Consider the following 21,347-nt stretch of genomic DNA (forward strand, 5'->3'; position numbering starts at 1 on the left):
AGCCCAGGTATTGGTTGTCTTTAAACTATTTCCTTTAAGGTAAATGGTAAAATTAGAAATCTAGATTATATGAATTTATTCTGGCTGTCCTTGGTTTTTTTCCCAGCTATTTGAGGGTTTAAAAATAAACCAGCCATACCGCATTGCTTGAGAAAAAAAAATCTTAGATCTCAGATATAACTTATAATGGCCAATTTTTTTTTTTTTTTTAGATTAATCCTAGGAATTTAAAACCTGCAAGAGCATATGGGAACTGCACACACATCTTCGCAGGCACGGAAGCCTGACACTTGAACAGGGGCTGAATTTTGGCTGTGAGTGAGCCTGTAAGGACCTTGCATCCTCTGAGAAATGGGTGAGTAGCAGTACCACACATCTCCCAGATCCTCACCACACACAGCCACATGTGTTTTGCAGCCAAAATATTCGAATTACACATGCTTTACAAGTCAAGCTAAAGACTTTACCAAGTTGCTATCAGTATCATGACTATTGCATATTCAGCCATTTCTTCTCTTTTTATCTGGATTCTTTTATCAATCCATCCTTGCTGTATGTAGGACCAAATACCAACCAAAATCATAATTTCTTTGTGATCTATGGGGAAAAAAAAACCCACAGTAACTCAGAAAACACCTCTAATTTCAATAGTCACCATCACCTAAAGAACAATACTACCTATTTTTGAAGCAGTTGCTTAGGACACCATTCCTACTTTTTCAACCACTTTTCCCATAATGTCTTCTTAAACCTATTAAAAAAATTTTTTTTCCTCTTTTAATTACTTAGTGGCAACAAAAAAAAAAGAAAAGGAAAGAAAGCAAAGACTTTGACTATATACTGTTATTACAAGGGGGTTTTATTGCAAAAAAGCAGATAAAAGTTACATTCATTTCATCTCCTACAGTTCCTTCTCACACGTTGTCAACTCCCCTCGTGCACACACTTCCACCCTACACACAGTGAGTGCATATGGGACATTGGAATACCTGCGGGATAAGTGCAGTATTAGCTCAGTGTGGTAGCTTTGATATGTGACACTCTGCAGGGCTGCCAGCAGAGTGACAGTCTCCTTACCCTAATGCAAGGACTATTCTTCATCTATTCAGTTCACTTCTAATAGTCTTATACTGTCATTAGTGGCACGAAGCAGATTGTGCATCGCGACGGAAAGCCTTGCATCCCTGAGGATTAATTCTTGCTTTTGAGCGCCAGTTCTGAAGCATTTGACAATTTTTATCAGATGAAAATAATGGTCAAATGCAATCAAATGAAAAGAAGGGAAAGCAAACAGGCCAAAATAAAATAAGGAGATAAGCTAGAATTCGTGTTTCTACCACATTGCTTCCAAAGGGAAGAACTTGATTTTTGTAGCAAGGTATTTTTCATATGAGCAAAGTTAGAACTTTGTCTTTGAACATACAAAGAATATTGCACTTGGAATTCAAATACACAGATTAAGCATTGACTGCTTTCTCCTGAAAATTTCATGGCAATGTACTGTTCCATGATATAGATTTGGTGCATTTAAACCTATGAATTGTGCTAAATCTGGACATTGGAAGACCATGAGAAATACCTCAGAAGTTAAAACAGTTCTGAGTGCCTGTGACCCAGTTCTGGTACCAGTGCCCGTGGCAAGTAAAACTTTCCTTTGAGTCAGTTTGCAGATTTAAGGAGAGAAGGTGCCATGTAATTTGTCAAATGCTCATGCTGAGGTTACAGGACCACTGTGCTAGGTGCTGTAGAAAAAAGCCATCTGGAAGGTTTACAGCACAGAGAGACCAAATATGACGGATAAGTAACTTGCCTCTAGTGATGCAGCAATTCAGTGGTAGAGCTAAGAACAAGGTGAAGGTCTCCAATCCTAGTCTAGCTGTTCCCTCCTCCCCACCCTGTCCCCCACCATGATATTACTGTACTTTTAAGCATTAATTTTTAAGGCACTATTACCTGTAAGTGTTGGAACATTTTGTGTGGAGGAGTGCTGGTAAAAGGCTATTTAAAAGAAAAAAAAATACCATATGCTTCCTGGATTAATTTTGAAGTCTCATTAAGGTCAATATAAAAGACTAAGATACACTTGTGATTTGGCATGTACTTTCACTTGATCAGAGAGGGATGGTATTTTTGTAAACAAAGTCACTAATTTAACCCAGTCCAGAATAAACTTGCATGTAAATATCCTGAGCTGTAATAGTGCTGTACCCTGGGAGAAAACACCCTAAGTAGATGCTGCCTCCTGAGTTTACTAATCCTAAATACTAATGGCACTTCATTTACAAACACAACAGAGAATAAAGAACGCTCGTATTATCTAGCATCATCTAAGCAGTTTCCTACTAAACTAGCAGCCAGCTCTGTGAACTGGTAATTTAAAACCAAAACTGAGGCTGTGCCTCTATATGAGAAAAGGTCTGTAAGGATAATAATCCTTGTGCCTGTTAACAGCAGATCATGTATTAGATAAGGATATCACACTCAAATACTGTCATTTATTCTTACTACTAGCTGTTAAAAAATATGACAAGCAAAGGCTGAAATTCTGCCCTGAAATATTCCAGTAACACCAAACTTAGTCCCAATATCCATGAACAGAAAAAAAAAAAAGTAGAAGTAGTAATATATTAATTATATCCATCTAAAACCTAAAAGCATAATTCTACCCCAATATTGGTCCTGTAAATAGAATAGTTCATTCTGGAAAAAGAAAAATATTTACTTTCAAATTGACAGCTGAAGCACTAATACTCCATTCTAAAAGCTCTGACATTTGTTTTCATGTTAACAAAGCACTTTTTACTCCAGTGACCTATCAATGGAAAAAAAATTCAGAAAAATCAAAATTTCTAATCTGATGGGGTGCATTTCCTTGCATAACCTTTTTCCAAAACTAATAACGTTCATTATTTGAAGACCAGCATTTGCAGAAATTTAATTTAATCCTACAGATCACAGAACCTTGTTTGATACTGAAGAGAGAGGTAAGGAATGACACACTTGATCAGACTGAAAGTACTTGTTCATCTTTAACACTGTTCACTGAAACCTTGTCTTAATATTTTAATCTTTAATAGGTGACTGAGACCCACTGATCTTAATTTGAAATCTTCTTTAAAATGGAGACTTCCAAGGTAATAATCACAATAGCAAAGTGCAAAGGCTGGCAAGTGATAAAAATAAATTTGATATAAGGGAAAGGAAGCAGACTGGCAAAATCATAAATACAACTGTTCAACATTTCCAACTTTCAAGTTTATGCATCTCTTTATATTTTTTTTTATGAACACCTTTCCTTTAAAAAAAGGCATGTAAATCCAGCTTTTTAGATCTAAACCAGACTTTACATTCAGTTTAAAAAATGTTGAGTGACAAAAATCTTTAACTTAAAAAAAACCAGGCAGTAACAAAGGTGAAACTTTCCCAAGGAACATCTAGATTTTGAGCATTGTTTATAAGACCACCACTCTTTATTTCTAAACTTTTCTATATTTTTCCACCTAATTACTTCAGCTGACGTTAATCTAGGATAATTCCATTTGCTGCCAGAATTTGTACCCACATGTCAAAGCTGTACTACTTTAGTTACAGCAGAATAATTTATTCCACTGTAAGATGTTTAGGTGAAATTCACTGTGTAGGTGAATTTCACTTACACCCAAGATGGACGTCTGATGTTGACAGGCCCTCAGGAAAATACTTCAACAGACCAACTCTATTGACTACACGTTCTGATCTATTAGGTCCCTCTAAAGTCCCCTAAGGTGCAATTCAGAGTGCATTAAGACACATGTTGAGGAGGCATGTTCAACCAGCCAGTAGAAAAATATAGCTACATTCCTAAAGTTGAATTTAAAACATGTGAATATGGCAATGTCAAGTCAGTAAGTGACAGCTATGTAATTTTGCTATTAGAAGTGTAATAGCAGTAGGACCTGTGGCAGGTCAATCTTCCTGCACCAGTACAAGCCCAATTCTCCCTCATCACCCTTGGCACTTGCACCAAATTTCCCACCTAAAGGACTTTGACGAAGAACATTGCCTAGAAAGACCATGAAATCTTTTCCAGTATTCCAGTATTCTCTTTTCTGCTGTCCCAACCCTAGCAAGCAGTTTTCCTTGCTGCTGTTTAAATGTTTTTTGTGGGTTTTTTTTTGACCTACTGATGGGGCACAGGGAAAACCTGTCATCTTTCTTGCTGCAAAACTAGTGTCTTATTAAAACCTTTGCCACCATAATCTCCTTCAAAGCTGCATAAACCCAATCCATTCAGTCTTTCCTAGCAGGTCATATTTTCTGGATCTCCAATCACTCTCTCTGCAAACAGACATAGTAAAAAGCATCAATCCAGACTTTCTTGGAGGAAGGCACAAATAATTGGACTTTCCTTCAACTCTGATGTCATCAGCCAGAATAGAATGGTTTCCTCATCTCTTATAGACAAGCTTTGTTTCAGCATAGATTTGCCTTTTCTTTTTTTTCTTTTTTTTCCATAACAGGATAATGCAGGCAACTCATTCCATCTGCGACTGACCCCATAACCCTGTACCTCATTCTCTCATTCTCTCCAGACAGAAGATATGTACAGTTATTTAGTCTTCCCTAACATAGGTATTTGCACTTGTTCTGGTTGGATTGCATCAACAAGACTCTTGGCATTGCAAATTTGCCAAGACTTTTTCACTTCTGAACCCCAGCCTCCAGGAGTCCTTCAACCTCCCATGCCATGCACAAAGCTAATGAACACAACATGTGGTCATCCAGGATTTCAGAGTTTTTGTTAATACCAGATCAAGAGTGATCCTTACAGAAAGTAATTTTGACAGAAATCCGTTGATAACCACTTGAGTGTCATTTTGCAAACAGATTTTTACCTTCTGCCCAGTGCTTTAGTTTAGATCAAATGTAAGGAACTGTCAAAAGCCTCACTATGTTCACAAGGTACATCTACAACAATTAATGTATCTCTTAGTGCCACTCCTCTAGCCAGGAGGCACTCTTGGCTACCTTATTATGGAACAGGCAACCAGTGTGAAAAAAACCTACTCCCAAACTAACTGTTAAATTAGAAATCTGAACTTAAAAACCTTATCTCCTCTTGTAAAACTGAGGACAAAGGAGTTTTAGGAAGAGAAAAATAATTTCCGATAGATGCACACTCTTTTTGTACCAAGAATGACTCGGTTCTCTGCAATTTTGAGGAACCAGAAAAGTGCTGATAACGCCACCACAAGAAGGGATATGCAAAAGAAACACTCAAAATGCACATGAAATTGTACAGAACAGAGAAAAAAAGAGCAGGAGGGTTTCTAATTGAGCGTGTTCCAACAAATGTAGGACAAGCTCATGGTAATGGGAGGTTGGCAGGAGGGAAAAGAGAGGTGAGCAAACAATTTAAATGCCATACATCAAAGAAAGGCAAAACACACTACCACAGCATGAACAGGCAATGCCTCACAGGAATGCTTATTTCTCTATATGTACCTAAGACAATGAATAAATACACGGAGAATAGAACAATAATCATTTCAGCACTAAAAACAAGAAGAAAAAAGAACAAAAGCACAACATACCTCGTAACAGTCTGATGACCTGATCAGTCAGTACAGTAGCAAAAAAAAAGAAAAGATTAATCAGGACACACCTGCTAAAAGTATAAACAAAGAAAATGTATTTTTAAAACGCAATTAACACCTATTTGGGCATTGCTTTCAAATTTCTTTTTTGATGAAAGGTAAGTGAACATGAGGCGAGGCCTAATTACCTCTTCTTTGTAGGCAAATCCCAAAGCCATTACCAGGTCTTGCTGGATTTAATCTGCATCAGTCTTTGAGTGGCTGAGAATATCATGTGTTCCCCATCCATATTCCTGCCCAGCAGCATGGGAAATCACTGGGCACGCTTAGCCCTTAAAGGCATTGGAGGATGTCCTATAGGAACACGTGTGGGATGTTCAGAGGCTCTCCGCATGAAGAACAGGCACAGTCTTGACTGTATCTTGACTGCAAGAGCAGAGCCTCATCAATGAACAGCAAGACTACCGTAAACTTTTTTTCCAGGAACCCACAGTTTTCCCCTCCACCCTTTGCTCAATGTAATCCCTTCTGTGTTAATGCTTGTGTGGATCTTAATGCTCCTTGGGCCATTGACCTATAATTTTTGCAAGAAAGTCTTCACAATTCTGTGGAGATATATAAATAATCAACAGTAATTAATTATTATTATACCTGCCCAAAAAATGAAGACAGTGATCTATCACCAGAAGTGGAAAATTACTAAATGCTATATCTCAGCCAAGCTCTCCAAAAAGATGTGTTCTGGCTTTCTTTCTCTGCTGCCTTGCTTTTCCTTTGTGATGTATGTATTAAATGATACTTCCTGCACCAAAAATTTTCACTAATTTTCACAGATTTTCAGAGGCACAAACAGCATCTAGGCTGTCACTGGCAATATGCTGCTGTTCAGGACCTCTGCTTTTAACACCAAGCATAGTTCAGAGAATGATGCTTCTTATTTAACCTATGAGGAGCATCAAGTCTAAAGACATCACAGCATCTCATGTTCATTCTCACAACTCCCCAGTAGGCACGGGCATTTTTAAAATAGATTACCAAGTGCAAGCTCTTTGCCACAAGAACTTTTTTTATATGTTTGCATAGTCTAATGCAAGGAGATGCTATCCTACAACTAGAGCCCCAAACACCTCAGTAGTACAAACAGCTGTGCTTTACCAACAGGAGTCAGAGACACAAACACCCTAAGGTTTGCATTGTCATCTGTCATCCTCCATGTTTGCTTGCCAGCACCTTTGCAGTCATCCGGGACTCAGCCAAGGAGGACTCACTGGGAAATTTCAGCCCGTGCTTTGTGCTTTGCACAGCAACATGGTTCTGGAGATTTACACACGGCAGGTTTTATCTACCATTTTTTCCTGCAACAACATGATGCAAGCCGTACTAGGTTAGAACAAGAGTTGAGTTGTTGTTAGAAAAACCCAACACTGTGTGCTGCAAGAATAAAGCAGAATTTACAGGTAGTCCAAAACTCAAATTTCAGGAGCCTCTTGCCTTTCTAGCCAACTCCTGACCAGCCAGATCCTGTAAGTACAGGTATGGCTGGCATGCCTTGCACAGAGCAACCAAAGCTTGTGGTAGACCAAGTCCAAGTTTACTTAGTATTTTAGATAAGAACCAAGTGTATTCTTACCACTAATACAACAGAAGAAAAATACAAGTATCTCCTGGACTATCTTCCATACGTTAAATTTTGTGAAGTACTTGCAATCCTTCAGTACTAAAGACTAACAAAAGATAGATACAAAGTTATTTTAATTGCTATGAATGCAGTAAAAAGCCCTTTGATTTCTTTGAGGGTTGGGTGTGGGGTTTTTTTTTTTTTTGTTAAGCAAAATTTCTGCGTTGGTGTAAGGCAGATTTTCCAGGCTTCAACAAACCAGATGGCCATCCAAAAATGCAATATGAAATTTTTATAGGAAGCTAAGAGCTGAACCCATCTAAGGGAGAGATTTTTCAGAGATTCCAAACTTTTAAAAATAAATATTACTGCAGGATCTTATGTATCTACATTTGAACTGTAACGAGTAAATAAATAGCCACAGTGATAATTACCTAAATTCTATATTTAGAAGGAACAGAACACATGCAGTAAACAATAGCACATTGTGATATTAATGAAGCACTTGCTTCCTCTAAATGTAGAAATTCAGCAATTATCACCAGAATTGGCATGTATAAAGGTGCCGGTGACAATTTTAAAAAGGCATATTGCTTATCTGATAGACCAGAATGCATGCTTTGGACCCGATGCATTCTGTTATGAAGCATTCAGTGACACAGTCCCACACTGAGCCAAGCTTATGCTCGGCACAGCGACGGCTCTGGTGGAGAGGAAGAGGTGATTGCAAGCCTTCCTTCTGCTTGCCCCAACTTTGCATTGGCCGGAGGCCAACTCAGCCATCAGCACAAATTAGAGCTGCTATAAAGATGTTCTACTTTACACCAGCAGGCTTGGACCCCTGAGGAGCGCACCACTCAGACATCAGAGCACGTATTGAACTTCAGACCTTTCCCGTCAAACCTCTGTCAGGCTCCTTCCCTGATAAAAGGTGTCTCCTTTATGCTCTCAGGCATTTCGCCCCGTGCATTTAGAGCCTGTCAGGAAAACTGACAGAGCTGGGCACACCAAGCTGAAACATCTCTGAGTCACACGAGTTGCTCTCTTAAGGTTTAAGGTCACTTTTGGTAATGCTGCTTTGTGGCCAAAGATTTGGCCTGGAGACCTTGCCAAAGAAATACCTCCCAGCAGCTTGTTTATTCAGACCTGCATCTCTGGCCCCCTGCACACGCAGAGCTAAGCTGCTCTGCTGCCAGCACACCGCACCGTGCCTCTCCAGCCTGCCTTTGTGTCCTTAACTCTTTCCAACTTTCTTTCCTGGGTGAAAAATACCCCACTTCCATTTTTCATTAGACTTCTCCGTGCAGCCTGGTTTCCTGTGACCCTATTCTAATTCACTCACAGAAAGAAAACAAAGTTAGCAGAATGTGGGAAGGTGATAATTTACCACCTGGCTGACTGCAGGGTCTGAGTTTTAGCTTTCCACCCTATTACATGCCAAGCAAAGTTAGTCACAGAGCAAAGGACTCAGGCAGTGGATTAAGTCTTCTCTAATTCTCTGAGCAATGAAGGCTTCATACTCATCGCTCTCCTTTGCAGCATGCTTGCTGTGCAGAAAGCACTGCCGAACTGCTAGGGTAAATTTCCTTAAAGAGCACTAACTGGCCAAGGAATTTGTGGCATAGAGCGTTACAGTCCAGCCACACCTTGCAGAGGTCAGAAAGCTCTCCTTGTGTCTGGGAACTTGGCACAGGGTATATGAGAAAATTAATTACTGAAGGGGTATAGTAGCCATGTTTCCAAATTACACAATTCAGCTGTTTGGTTCATTCATCAGCATTCAGAATGTGTTTATTCTGCAATATAAACATAATTGCTTACTGTGGCTCTGCTCCTGCAAATGCCTCCTGAAAGACGGAGACGTGCCCCAGCGCCGCTGCTAGAGCTCCACGCATCCCCTGCACCCACCCAGCTGGGTGCAATGACTGTGTATGGTCCTGATGGAGACATGTCAGGAGTTGGTCATGCTCCTTCACACTCGTAACGTTGACTTCATCTCTGCCTCAGGAAGCGTCGCCAGAAGTTGACTCACAGGGCTGCAGGAACACGTTCGCACGCAGAGGCTCCCAGTCTACGGGGAGGTGGCAACCGTCACACACCGTCAGGGTGGGAAGACAAACTGCTGCATACATTGGAGCGTTACGGCACTGAACATACACAGGATCATGGGGAGAAGACAACATACAAGGAAGAATTCATACACCAGCCGTGCTAAAAAAAGAGATGAGTAAAATGACTGCAGCTCGTGCTTACCCCCTCTGAGAGGTAACATTGCCAGAGGACACAGGGTGCAGAAAGCACTCTGTAGGTATCTACAGAGGCATCCCAGCTTTCTAGAAGGACTTATTGCACTTTTTCTACAGAAACTTTCAGAGGTGATAGCATGTGTGACTATAGCCACATCACTGAGACTTCAGATATATCAGATCTATTTGTTGGCATAAACTGCTCACAACAACTGATCCAATAGAATAAGCACTCAGAAGCTTGCAAGCTCAGTAACCTGATTCACTCAGCAGCTGTGCTGCCTCTGACATCCCCTGTCATCATCATACACTGTCCCTCTCTATAAAGGGCCAAAGACACGAGGGTGAAATAAATTGCTACAAGGACAGGAGAGATGCCACCTCTCAGCCACCTAACCTCTGGGTGGCTTTCTGACTTGGCAAAAGCAGTTGAAGCATACTAACACAGGTCTGGGAGCTCTTAGCACGGCAGCCAGAAAGGAACCACTCCCCTCACGCTAGGATGGATCTCTCCATCTGCTTCTAAATGAAACCTGGGCTGTCTTTTCCTACCCGTTATGTGAACTTCTAAAAACCATGCACTGTGGCATCCCAGTCAAACAACCTAATAAATACAGGAATTACTGTGTCTCAGAAAACATATACTTCCCCCATGCCTTCCTGTGCTGGGTGAAATGACAATACCTGCCGCAGGGGCACGTATCCCAGCTCTCAGTGCTTTTGAGATATACTGAATCTGCATAGAGACCGCTAAGCAAGTGTGCAATCCAACTGCTCGGCTCAGCTCTTCTCAAGATGCTCTTTGCTCACGCAAGCTCTTGTTGTGTTTTCCACTCAGCAGCCCGATGACTGTCTACAAAAACATGTAGTTATAAATGAGCACACCAACTGGTTCTCAACACGGAGCAGAACAATCAGGCGGTGGAATGCACTGGGAAATTCCCCATTCTGCGTCTTTTGTTCCAAGGTTGCTAATGTGTTTTCCATGAGAATTTCTTCTGCAATGGAAAAAAATAAACATGTCCCCAAATGTTAGGCAAACAATTTATTTATTATTAGAATAAAAGGCATAAAGGGGAGTTTAGCAGAACTTTAAACAGAGATTTATTATGTAGGCTAAATATTTTTAAAATGCAGAAATGTGTTTCAACAACAGACATATTTGATAGGAACTGCCACTTCAAGGCCTTACAGTCAAACTCTTCTGAACTGCCATTCAGATTAGCTGAACTACGATCTGGAGCAATGTTATGTACATGCACAAAGTTGCAGAATCAAGTCTCTATTACTGGCTATGGGACTACACCATCTTAGGGACTCTCTTCGTGACCAAATTCACTGTCCCCGCGAAGATGGAGTCATAAATCTAGATGGTGCCAAAATAAAAGGGACACCACACCTCCAAGCATGGTAGGCTACATTTAGCATTCAATCTGCCGTGAACATATTAGTGTTGCCCCTCTGAGGTCATCCAGTTGATGGATGACCTCCAAAGTTGAGGTATCTAGCTCTGGAGCAAACTCTTGAAGCAGCTCTCCAAGAACTGTCAATGTTTAGTTGTTGTCCAGCATCCTACTTCTGAAAATGAAACAGAAGAGAGAAATAGGAAAAAAAGGAGAGATGATGAAGAAAAAGGAGTAATTACATAGCTGAAATGAAATAAAGGGAGAGGAAATGCGAGACAAGAAAGAAGAAACGGGGAGAAACACAGGCAGAAAAGAAGGATGGGTAAGTGCAAAGGAAAGGAGTAGTCAGGAGAAATTCTGCTGCTAAAGTCCTACTGTTCCGTCTGTTTTTCAAACAGCCCTCTCATAACAGATAATCCATGGCATTTGTCTCTTAATCCTCACAGCATGCCTAAGCAGCACCGCGGTCTATTGGCTGAAATGCTGCAGCATTGACCATAATTACAATACCAACGTCCTGCTACCTACAGCAGCCGTAGCCTATGTAAAATAAAATTGCCACATATGACAACATGCACAGGAGAATTAAATTTCAAACAGCAATAACTTTATAAACATGCTATGGATTTACACGTAGGTTTAAAAAAAAAATGTTTTCTGCGAGGAGTGCATAGCTGAGGGCTATATAACTTCTTTTAGGCTTTTCTCAGTATTTCTGAAGTAGTTTTTTCCTCTGGCTGTTTTCCTAAGGTACAATCTGTTTTTAGGCTATGCAAACAACAACATTTTTGCCTTTTTGTTCAGGGGAAGCAGGGCTTGTGGTGGCTGAAAGGGCAGCTGAGGTGAGCACGATTGGGCCCGTCTCTGCTGTGGTGGTATTGTGGTTTTGCTACAGGGACCAGCCAAATGAAAGAATTGTGTGTCTTAATAAATACAGCCCTGTGTAATGCTCGCTGTGAACATGTGTACTGGCCTTATGAGTGAGAATAAAAGGGGTGTACACTGTCCATAATTGATTTTCTTGTGCAGTTGTCCGCACTCCCCTGTACCCCAACCACATATCCTTCTGTAGCAATCTTGCGTCTTGTAACTGTTTATCATGCGGATTCAGAAAACCTATACACAGCCGAATTCTTGTGCAAAACTTGATTTATGGTCACCGAATTCATTTTTAATGAACACTTTCCCAAAATATCAACAGTGTGTTTTGATTTCCAAGAGCAGTTTAACAGTGAAAAAAAAAAAAGGAAAGAAAAAAAGCTCCTTCTTTCTCCTTGACTTAGGAACACCACAAAGGCTACATTTTCCTCCAACTTGGGATGTTACAACTCACAGCATCAGCTTGCACTAGTATACGAAAAGGGCTACCTGTATGTTTAGCACAGCCACAGCCTCAGAAAAATCTCTCCATCTTTCCAGCTACAGGGCAGACATGGAGGTTTTAAGGGTGAAGGATAAGAGAGGTACAATTAAGTCAATGGCTAATATCTCAAACTGCTGCCTTGCAGGGTGACTAACCTATCAAGGACTGGAGAAGCTAGTTACTCTCCAATGCATAAGGTCACAAAAATATCACACAGCATTTTAAATTATACTTAAATAATGTAGCAAATGCTGAACAGCAGCTCTTCTCTGCTGCATTGCAATGCTAATGATCATGCAGTCATGGATAGTATCTTGAGGTCCAATCAGGATCCTGCATGCTTGTTATTACGTGGGCTTAAGAGCCTGCTTTCTACCCAGGGAGCCAAAATATAGATGAAGGCTAAAGTTAAGCAGAGTTTGACCCATCAAAGTTAGCTTGTCCATAGGAAAAAACAACTTTTTCTTTTGCTTATGTTTCTCATGTAAAGCATGTAGAGTATCGCTATATTTCAGCAAAAAAAGGGGTTCTTAGAAAAAAGCAGCAATTCCACTGGTTACACTACCAGTGCATAATGCAAAACTCAGCTTGGTTACACCATCTCCCATACAGCAAAGATGAAATAGCTCAGCCTGTTTAACTAAGACCTGAAAAGTAAGGACCTTCTCCCTCCATCTCTGCCCCTGTCCCGTTAGCACTGCCTTGCCCCTCTTGCACTGACCTGACACTTTATCTGAGCAAATTCAGCTCACTAAAGTTGCAGAAAGTTACTTTTCTGAATTTTGCCAGCCTGGTGAGTCCAGCAGGTCCCTGGGATGAGATGACACCAGGGAGGTGCGAGCACACAGCTCCATGCAGGGGACTGGGGAGTTTCTTTCAACAGCAGTAAAGTATTCAAGCTGAGCACCTCCTCTCTCTTCTGGCCATTTTCATGTCATTGTCACCTCCCCCCCCCAAAAAAAAAAATAAATTAGAGGTTTTATTTTCTTTTTTCAGAAGTATTTCCACACGTGGACAATCTCTTTACACAAGTGGTTTCCACAGGTGGACAATGTCTTACATATCAACAGGACTTCTTGTCCTTACCCACCTAAGGGCCCCTCACAGCAGACAGCAGTGTCCACTGATGACTTTGAAGCAAGGGAGGGAACTGAACCTATCTGAGCCACCCAGGTCCTTTCACTAGCTAAAATCTTGCTAAACCCTTGCTAAACCCTAGGGCATCCTGGCTAAACCCTAGCGCATCCCGAAGTTTACGGGCTAGTAGAGACATCATGGTGGAGAAAGTCTAGGAGCAGCAGATACTCCTGGTCCTCACCACATAACAGCTATGACTGTGTCATGGCAATACACTGCAGATCAACACCACGCACTAGCAAACAAAAACCTCTCCATCTGTTAGGACAGACTTAAATGTCGAGCTAAGCAACTGCATGGTAAACTCAGCTCATGTGCAAAGGAAAGTTTGGCTTCTCTTTCAATTTCACTGCAAACATATGCAGGTTTGCCCATTGCCCTTCATTCAGCAAGGACCAAATTATCGTTCCCTAATTAGACAAATCAGTAATCATTACAAGTAGACCTTCAAGCACCAGGCAGAGAAAATAAACCCAGAAGTTAGAAAAGGGTCTGGAAGAGGTCCTCATAAATACTACTACTAGAGACTTTTTCTACTATTCATAGTAGAGTTATAGCTGTAACAGCACAAAAATTCTTCAAAAGACTTAGCAATAACTATCACATACTGGATGTGACTATGTCTCATTCAGGAAAAGTGCTTCACCTTTGGACTGCAAAGCACAGAAACAAGTTTGTACTGAATTAAAATTATCTCCAATATCAGTGATAAAGGAGTAAAAGAAGAAAAACCTAAACTTTCCAACTGCATTCGGACCATAAATTATTATTTCACATGTCTTTAAAAGAAAAATTAGCTTGATTCTAGAAAATCCACAGAACCTTGAAACAGATGTTTTGTTAGTGGATCAAATACCCAGCAATTAGACTGTCATTGTACCAAAGGAGATTATCAAAGGATCCATTCACAAAAAGTGGATGGTTCTCACGCATGGGAAAAATAACATGCCATCTTTTAGCCTCCTCTCTAAGGCATGACATGTAGTCATCTGTAGGTCTTTCTGCAAAAGCAAGGATCACACACAAAAAGCAGAGAAGCTCAGGAAAAAGTGAGTCCATTGGGGTATTTTTTCCAGAACTGGCAGGATGAAGATGCCTGAAGGAAATCTGGATTAAAGACAGGATCAAACTATAGCTTCCTTCTATCGCAGAGTCTGTCTTTTTCATTTTCCATGACTTCCTCTTACCTGTTGACTTTGAATTTTTCATCTTTTTCTTTCTTCTCTTATTTGTTTGCTTGCTTGTTTTGATAGATGCCATAACAATTCATGTGCTGAGATTAAGGCATTTAAAACAGAAATTGAAGCATTTTTTTAATACCTGGGCTCTTTTCAGATGCACAGGAGTTTTGTATTTCTTTGAGATGTTGGCATCTAGACTGTTTGTTATAAAACAAATTGCAAATGTTTAATAAATTATACAGTTTAAAATAATTTTAGCACAGAAAAATATTTGTAAATAAGTTTTAGTAAGAGTAGCTTAGGTAGAAACAAAGGCTTGAGGGTTTTTCTTTCATTGTGTAAAGCCAGTATTGCAATTGCGGACAGGTTTTGCCATTGACTTCCTCTCCCCTTCTGCTGTATAAAACACAAAAGCAATATTTGTCTTATACTTCCCTTAGACCTGGTGATCCAGGCAAAGGTCATAGGGATTTGTAACTTAGCTTGGCAGGGAATAAAGCACTATACCCTTTCGCTTTGCAGTCCCTTAATAAATGCTTGTACCACTAGCAGGTTTGGACTACTGTTCATCCTACGATGGCCTGGAGCAATTGCTCTGGTTTCTTGCCCACTAAAACTACTTCTGCCTTCAAATTCATTAGTTCAGCAAATTTTGTAGATCTCCATCCAAGCACAGGAGGCTGCTGACTCAGGATGAAGTGAAGGTCCAAGCCTTTGTTTCTGAGATCAGGTGGTGCTGTTTCATTCTGAGAATAAAATGAAATTAGCCCAAACATTGGGCTGGTCAATAGGCTGTGAATGAAAAAAAACAAAACCCAAATCCTTTTGGAAAGTATTACCACCTGAACCAGGGAAAAGTTTCAATATTTCAGCTTCTTGTCCCAGTACAAAAACAAGTGTCAAAATATAAGGGTTTCCTGAAAGGCAGATATCCTACTTTTTATCAGTTCTATGGAATAATAAAGCAGGAAGGTTTTACTTTGTTTCCCTTCGTTTAATTTAAATAAAATCTTAAGAAAAAAAAAAAAGCAGTTCCAAAACCACAGATGCAATATTTTATCCAGTCTATTGTCTCTATGGGTAAGGATTAATTATAACATTCAGATTAAACTCCAGAGGTACCATGAAATGTGTTTTTAAGCAGAAGCTTTCATTAAAATAAGGAAGTTACATCAGCAATACTGCCTCTTCAGTGCTTTTGAGTTAGCTTTTTTGCCAAAGGCCCTATTCTAGTTTCATTCAGGAAAGCCAGAAAGTTACATGTGGAATGAGAAGTGATTGCAACACCCAGAAACCCACAAACTGTTTACTTTCAAAGAGACTTTCAAGTGTCTGGGCTACTTTTGAAAGTGGGAGTGGGTCATTTAGATCCTGACTGTCAGATCTGTTTAGGAGCATATATATAGTCTAAGATCTCGGCTGTCAGTGCCTCAGAGCCTCTCTCCGATATGAGGATGCACATCAAGCTCACGATGCTCAAACTGCAGTAGGATTACAGAGATGGGAAACTGACATCTGGGGACTGAGATCCTAGCCTCCCGTGATTTGCCTCAGTGTTTTACAAGGAAACATGTACTACTCTGGGCATGGTTTCTATATTTTTGTAGCACAAAAGACAAAACCTATTCCATGTTAAGAGAAAACCATTAAACAAAAAACCCTGACACATTTGAATTGCAGACACAGTGAGATCAAATCATCTGTTCTGGTGCTAGAGTGATTCCCAGCTTTGTCCTTCTTCGTCCTATTATTGTATAATCTTTCTCTCCTCGTTCCTCTCTGCTTTTTTATTATAAAACAGTAATAATAGCAGTCCATCACCTGTACTGACAAGAAGACCGAGATGTTTTACTTTTCTTCCCCTAGAAACTGCTTTCCCACGGGCTGTCCTTCTGCTGGGGTGACAGTAGAAATGAAGCACCCAAAGGGTTTATCTCTCTGTCCCAGTTAGACCCACACAGCTCCCTGGGACGCAGTAATTAACTCTGTCCCATTAAAACAATGCTCACTCTGCAGCAGCACCTCAACCCTGGTACTTGACGGATCTGTCCTAGTTACTGGCAGTCCTGCCCATTATGTTTTGAGGCACAATCACAGTCAAGCCTGGAAAGAATAGCATCAAATTCAACCACTGCAGAAGGTTAAAGTGTATTTTTTTGTGCTGCTCTCTATAAAGGATATAGTCAAAATACCGCTGATAACAATCACTTAGAGGTAGAAATTATACAAGTCAGAGATCTGTTACGCGCCATTTTGCTGCTTTCCAACAAGATGATCTCTGTGTTTCTCCATCTTTCTCTCTGCAATATCATTCAGGAGAGAAGGGGAAGGGGGAATAATGGGGAAAGAGATTTCTCTTAAAAGTCATTTAACCAAAAAGCTCTGGCTTATCTTGATATGTAATATGAAATATTAAAAGCCTGACTGTGCTACAGCATTTTCCAACTGCCAGGCATTGTTATACAAAAAACGACATTGTACTAAACTGAGTTTAAGGTGAAAACTCCAACAACTATCCTCCTCCTCACTCCCTATTTTTACCAATTACCTTTTTAAATTTTGCTATTTGTAAAGGAAGCAGAGCAAAACTAAGAACTGGGAAATACATTTGGTTTTGAACATGAAATGTAACCTGCTTATTAACAACAGGCAATCTTTCATCTTTGGGATTCGAGATCTGCACAGATTGCGGTGTCACCTCCCGGCATTCCCCACTGTGAACCTCAAGTTCGTGGGAATGACCAATACTAATGATCCCTGAACTGTTTCCCACAGCCGAATGACAGCTGTGATTCTTTAGCCCCAGCTCTCCTCCTTAGAGCTGATTCAGCGGTAAATTTATGGCACTTCCTCTCAAGTGTCCCATGCTGGCTTTGGACATTTATCACCCAACCTTATCATCAGAAGATGCGTCTCCTCCATAACTCATAGTCAAGTGCCAACTTCACAAAACCATGGGTAGCAGGGAAAGGCAGGTCTGGGTATATTCTGGGAGATGTCCAAGGCATTTATCTTATTATCATCTTTCTTCAGTGGAGGAGGAATAATGGTAGCACTTTGTGCAAAGTGTGGAGGAATTGTGCCTAAAACATGAGCTTAGAGAAAGCATTGGGCATTTCTGAGCAAGGATACAAACAAACAAAAGGAGTCACAGCTTGAGCCTATTTCAGGTTTGAGACTTTTGTACTGCCCATCTCAGAAGTCACGGGAAATATTTATATCCAAGAGCATCTGCTGGTATGGGACCAGCAAAGTGCTGTAGAAGTTAAACGGGAATTATTTAGAAATCTTTACCCAAATCTACTGCAGTTAATAGAGAAATCTACAAGTCAATCCACAGCAGATTTAATATTTTCTGTTATTTTCCTTATCACTGTATTCTAAAGCAAATAACATTAACAACTTCTCTACGTTGGTCTTTCTGCCTGTAAAATTGATCCTTAAAGCCAGAATATATTTCTGAATTTACTGGTTAATTTATTATAGACAATGTGAAACAAGATCTGCACCCAACAAGCTGTAATCTCTCCAACAAGACTTCAACTCTTAGCAAGTAATATGGAGCTTCCCTGTTTAGCCATAGGTAATGTGTCCATAATGCCATAATGAAAGCAATATCAGTATGAAATCCTGACCGGAAAGAGACTCCATGAAACTCTAATCCAGACTTTGTCCTGATTGTGGATTGTTCTTGCCAAAATACATGATGAAGTTTGGCTAGTGCAGGTTTTTAAACTGGTTAGAGAGCAAGGCACTATTGGGAGGAATTGCTTCCAGGTTCAGATGTGGATTTCAAACCCCTTCTCTTTCCTCTGCAATCTCAGCTCTTCCAGGCAGTATTTTATTTTTAAACGAGGGCAAAACCCAGTGTCTTTAACTTCGTAACTTCTTGTTCAGAAACTCTAGCAGTGTGTGATAGTCTGGTTAAGAACTGTTTATCCTGCAGCCATGCCAGCAAAGCAATGCACCCTTGATCTTTCCATATGAGCTGTTACACAGAGAGCAGGTTTCACAGCAGGTTCCATGGCACAAAAGACATCACGATGCAGAAATAATGCTCCAAACAGCCAGACGCATTCTCACTTCTACAAATGTCTGAGCAAACATCCGCATCTGGTATTCTGATTTTTTATTGTTGTTGTTTTAAAGAAAGTGAAATTCTGAGGATTAGCTTTTGTACTTTGCCATTTAGGAGTGCCTCCACCGGCTCAAACAAAAGTGTTCCTGCTTTGGATCTGGCTGGAAATTGGTCACTGGATCAGGAGCACATCTTCAGCATGTTCTGCCCAGAATAGACCTAAAATACAAGGGCTATTTTTTCCTCACAGTAGAAATATCTAAGGATGAGATTTTTCAAAACAAAGCTATCAAAAAATCTGCATGTTTTTCAAAGTTCTGTAGGCTACGTATTCAAACACCATTTTAAATTGTGCCGAGGAAAACATTTTTCGTCCGTTTTGAAATCACAAAAATTCTCATTCAAAGTGTTGCTATTCCATCTGGGTAGTAAAAATTAGAGAAGTAAATCCTGAGCAAACAAATCAGACTTTTGCACCTCACTCTGTAAAGACAAATATTAAAATTGCAAACAGTAGATAAATAGAAACATTCTAAAATGCAAATTAATTGTTACCAGCGATATAAGGCCAAGCCAGTAAAGCGCTCTCATTAAGAAGCTTTATGGAGGCCATAGATTTAATTATCGGGGGCAGTTGTACAACTTGTTCTGACCTACTAGCAGCATTTTTGGTTTGCACAGATGGGCCATAGTGCTGTCTCTTTCCTCTGTCTATCTTCTCCATTCCGCAGAACAGGCAAATTACTGAAATCTATAAGTATTCTGCTCAGCAAAGCTCTCACCCTTGCTTGTCAGTCTTGAATGCAGCATGCTTTCTGCTGGCAGTAGAGGTGGAGACAATTTTCAAGACTGTGAAAATCTTATAAGTTTCGTTCCTTAATAGTTATTATTCTGCAGTTGGTGAAGATAAATGCAGCCTGTTCTCCCTGCTCATTTTCTGCTAACAGCAGTAAGTGTCCTACATACTCAAACCATGCGCTCTGGACATGCGGGGTGGAGGACAAAAAAAAAGCTTACACAGCTGGCTTAATAAATAAGGGGCTTCAAAAATTGCACTAAGTATATGTAGGGTGTATGACTTTTCCGTTCACTCACCATGAAATAATGAAGTTTGGGGCCTGCTGAAGGACATATACTACGCTTGGCCTTGTTCATTTTACAGGAGGGCAAAGACTTGTGAGAGGCTTTGGGCTTTTCTTTTTTCCCCGAGAGGAAAAATGAAACTGTCAACAGCACATTGGTGAAAAGTCCACGAAATAAGGCCTTGGAAATTTCTTCTATATACTTGTGCAATATCTTGATAGAAAAGAATTAATCCTGTTTATTGGAATGTGATAACTACTGGATGGACTTCAATAATAAAGTATGTCATCTATGCTTCCACCCAGCAGTCCCCGCTCCTATAATTCTGGTTATTCCTTTGAGTAATCAGTTTTCTGTAACCTGCATTTCTGTTCTGTCACCAAGTAAATGCATTAAAAACTTACATTGCCATTCAATCCTCATAACACTTGCCTTACAAATTTTGGACGACCGTCAGCAAAAGTTCTCCATTCTGTGTCTCTAGTGAAAAAAAATCCTAGGTCTTTTGTCATCTCTAGGACTTTATTGTTGGAACAAAAATCGTGGATGACCAACCCATATCTGAAGAGTGAAAACTTCTGCCTTAAGTTCCTTCTCTTATTGATGATAGACAATAAAGACAGTGGAAAGTACAGCTTTCCTCTGCAACACTATGTAACTGGATAAACTAATGTCTGACCTGATCATTTCTCACGTATTAAAAAAAATATCTCTAAATGAGTTTCTGAAAATAGTCTGTCAGCTAATAAATATATAGGACTCTTCAGATCTTGACCTTTTTTTTTATGTTGTTTAAGAGGACTTGTCTCACGTTTGTCTTGACACCTTCCTTCAGCTTGTCTGATCCATTGTTTAGCAAAGGTTAAAAGAAAGAGCTTCTGCCTGGACTCACAGCTTCTGACCCATGCCACACAAAAAGTCAGGGCATCCTTTAAGGTAACAGTTTTCCCACAGAACCCAGTTGTGAACAGTAGACTTGCTTTTAACATACTTAACTTTTAAAAACAATTTTCTTGACATTGATGTATCCATGTACTTAAGCTACAGTTAGGATCGCAGTGAGAATATTTCCTTATTTCCCAGCACTAATGTTCAATTTCTCTTTGAGGCATCGTAACTGCATTCTACTTTCACTGATCCTTGGTGCCAGCCAGCCCTAGCTTGCCTAAGTTTCACACAGTGTGGCTGCATTCACTGTGCTAATCTTATGTTACATACATTTTTTTGTCACTCCATGTGTTTCTAATTGGTTTCCCAAGCACCCGCAGCATTACAGCTGCTCTATTTGGCAGCTGCAAGTGCCCACAAACCCCTGTGTCTTCCTCTTCTACACTGTTTTAGGTATTCTCTTTTGGCACTAAAGTGAAAACAGTTGTAATCAGATGTAAAGTATAAAAAAAAAAAAAGGCATATGGAAATTTGTGGCTTTGATGTTGCAAGAGGAGAAAAGTCTCTTCCCGTGTTATGCCTGCTGCCCCACCCCAGCCGATGGAAACTGGCATTTCTCTGTCTAATCTGGGGCTATTATAAGAAATTACAAGCAAAATAACCACAACCAGAGGACTAATGACCAACAGTGCACAAGATGCAGTTGGTGGTGGACCAGGCAGAGGTGAAGGGATGCTGACCACAGCATCCCTGGCTGGAGGCTCTTCACAC

The sequence above is a fragment of the Ciconia boyciana genome, chromosome 4 (genome assembly GCF_034638445.1).
Source record: "Ciconia boyciana chromosome 4, ASM3463844v1, whole genome shotgun sequence".
Taxonomy (NCBI): Eukaryota; Metazoa; Chordata; class Aves; order Ciconiiformes; family Ciconiidae; genus Ciconia; species Ciconia boyciana.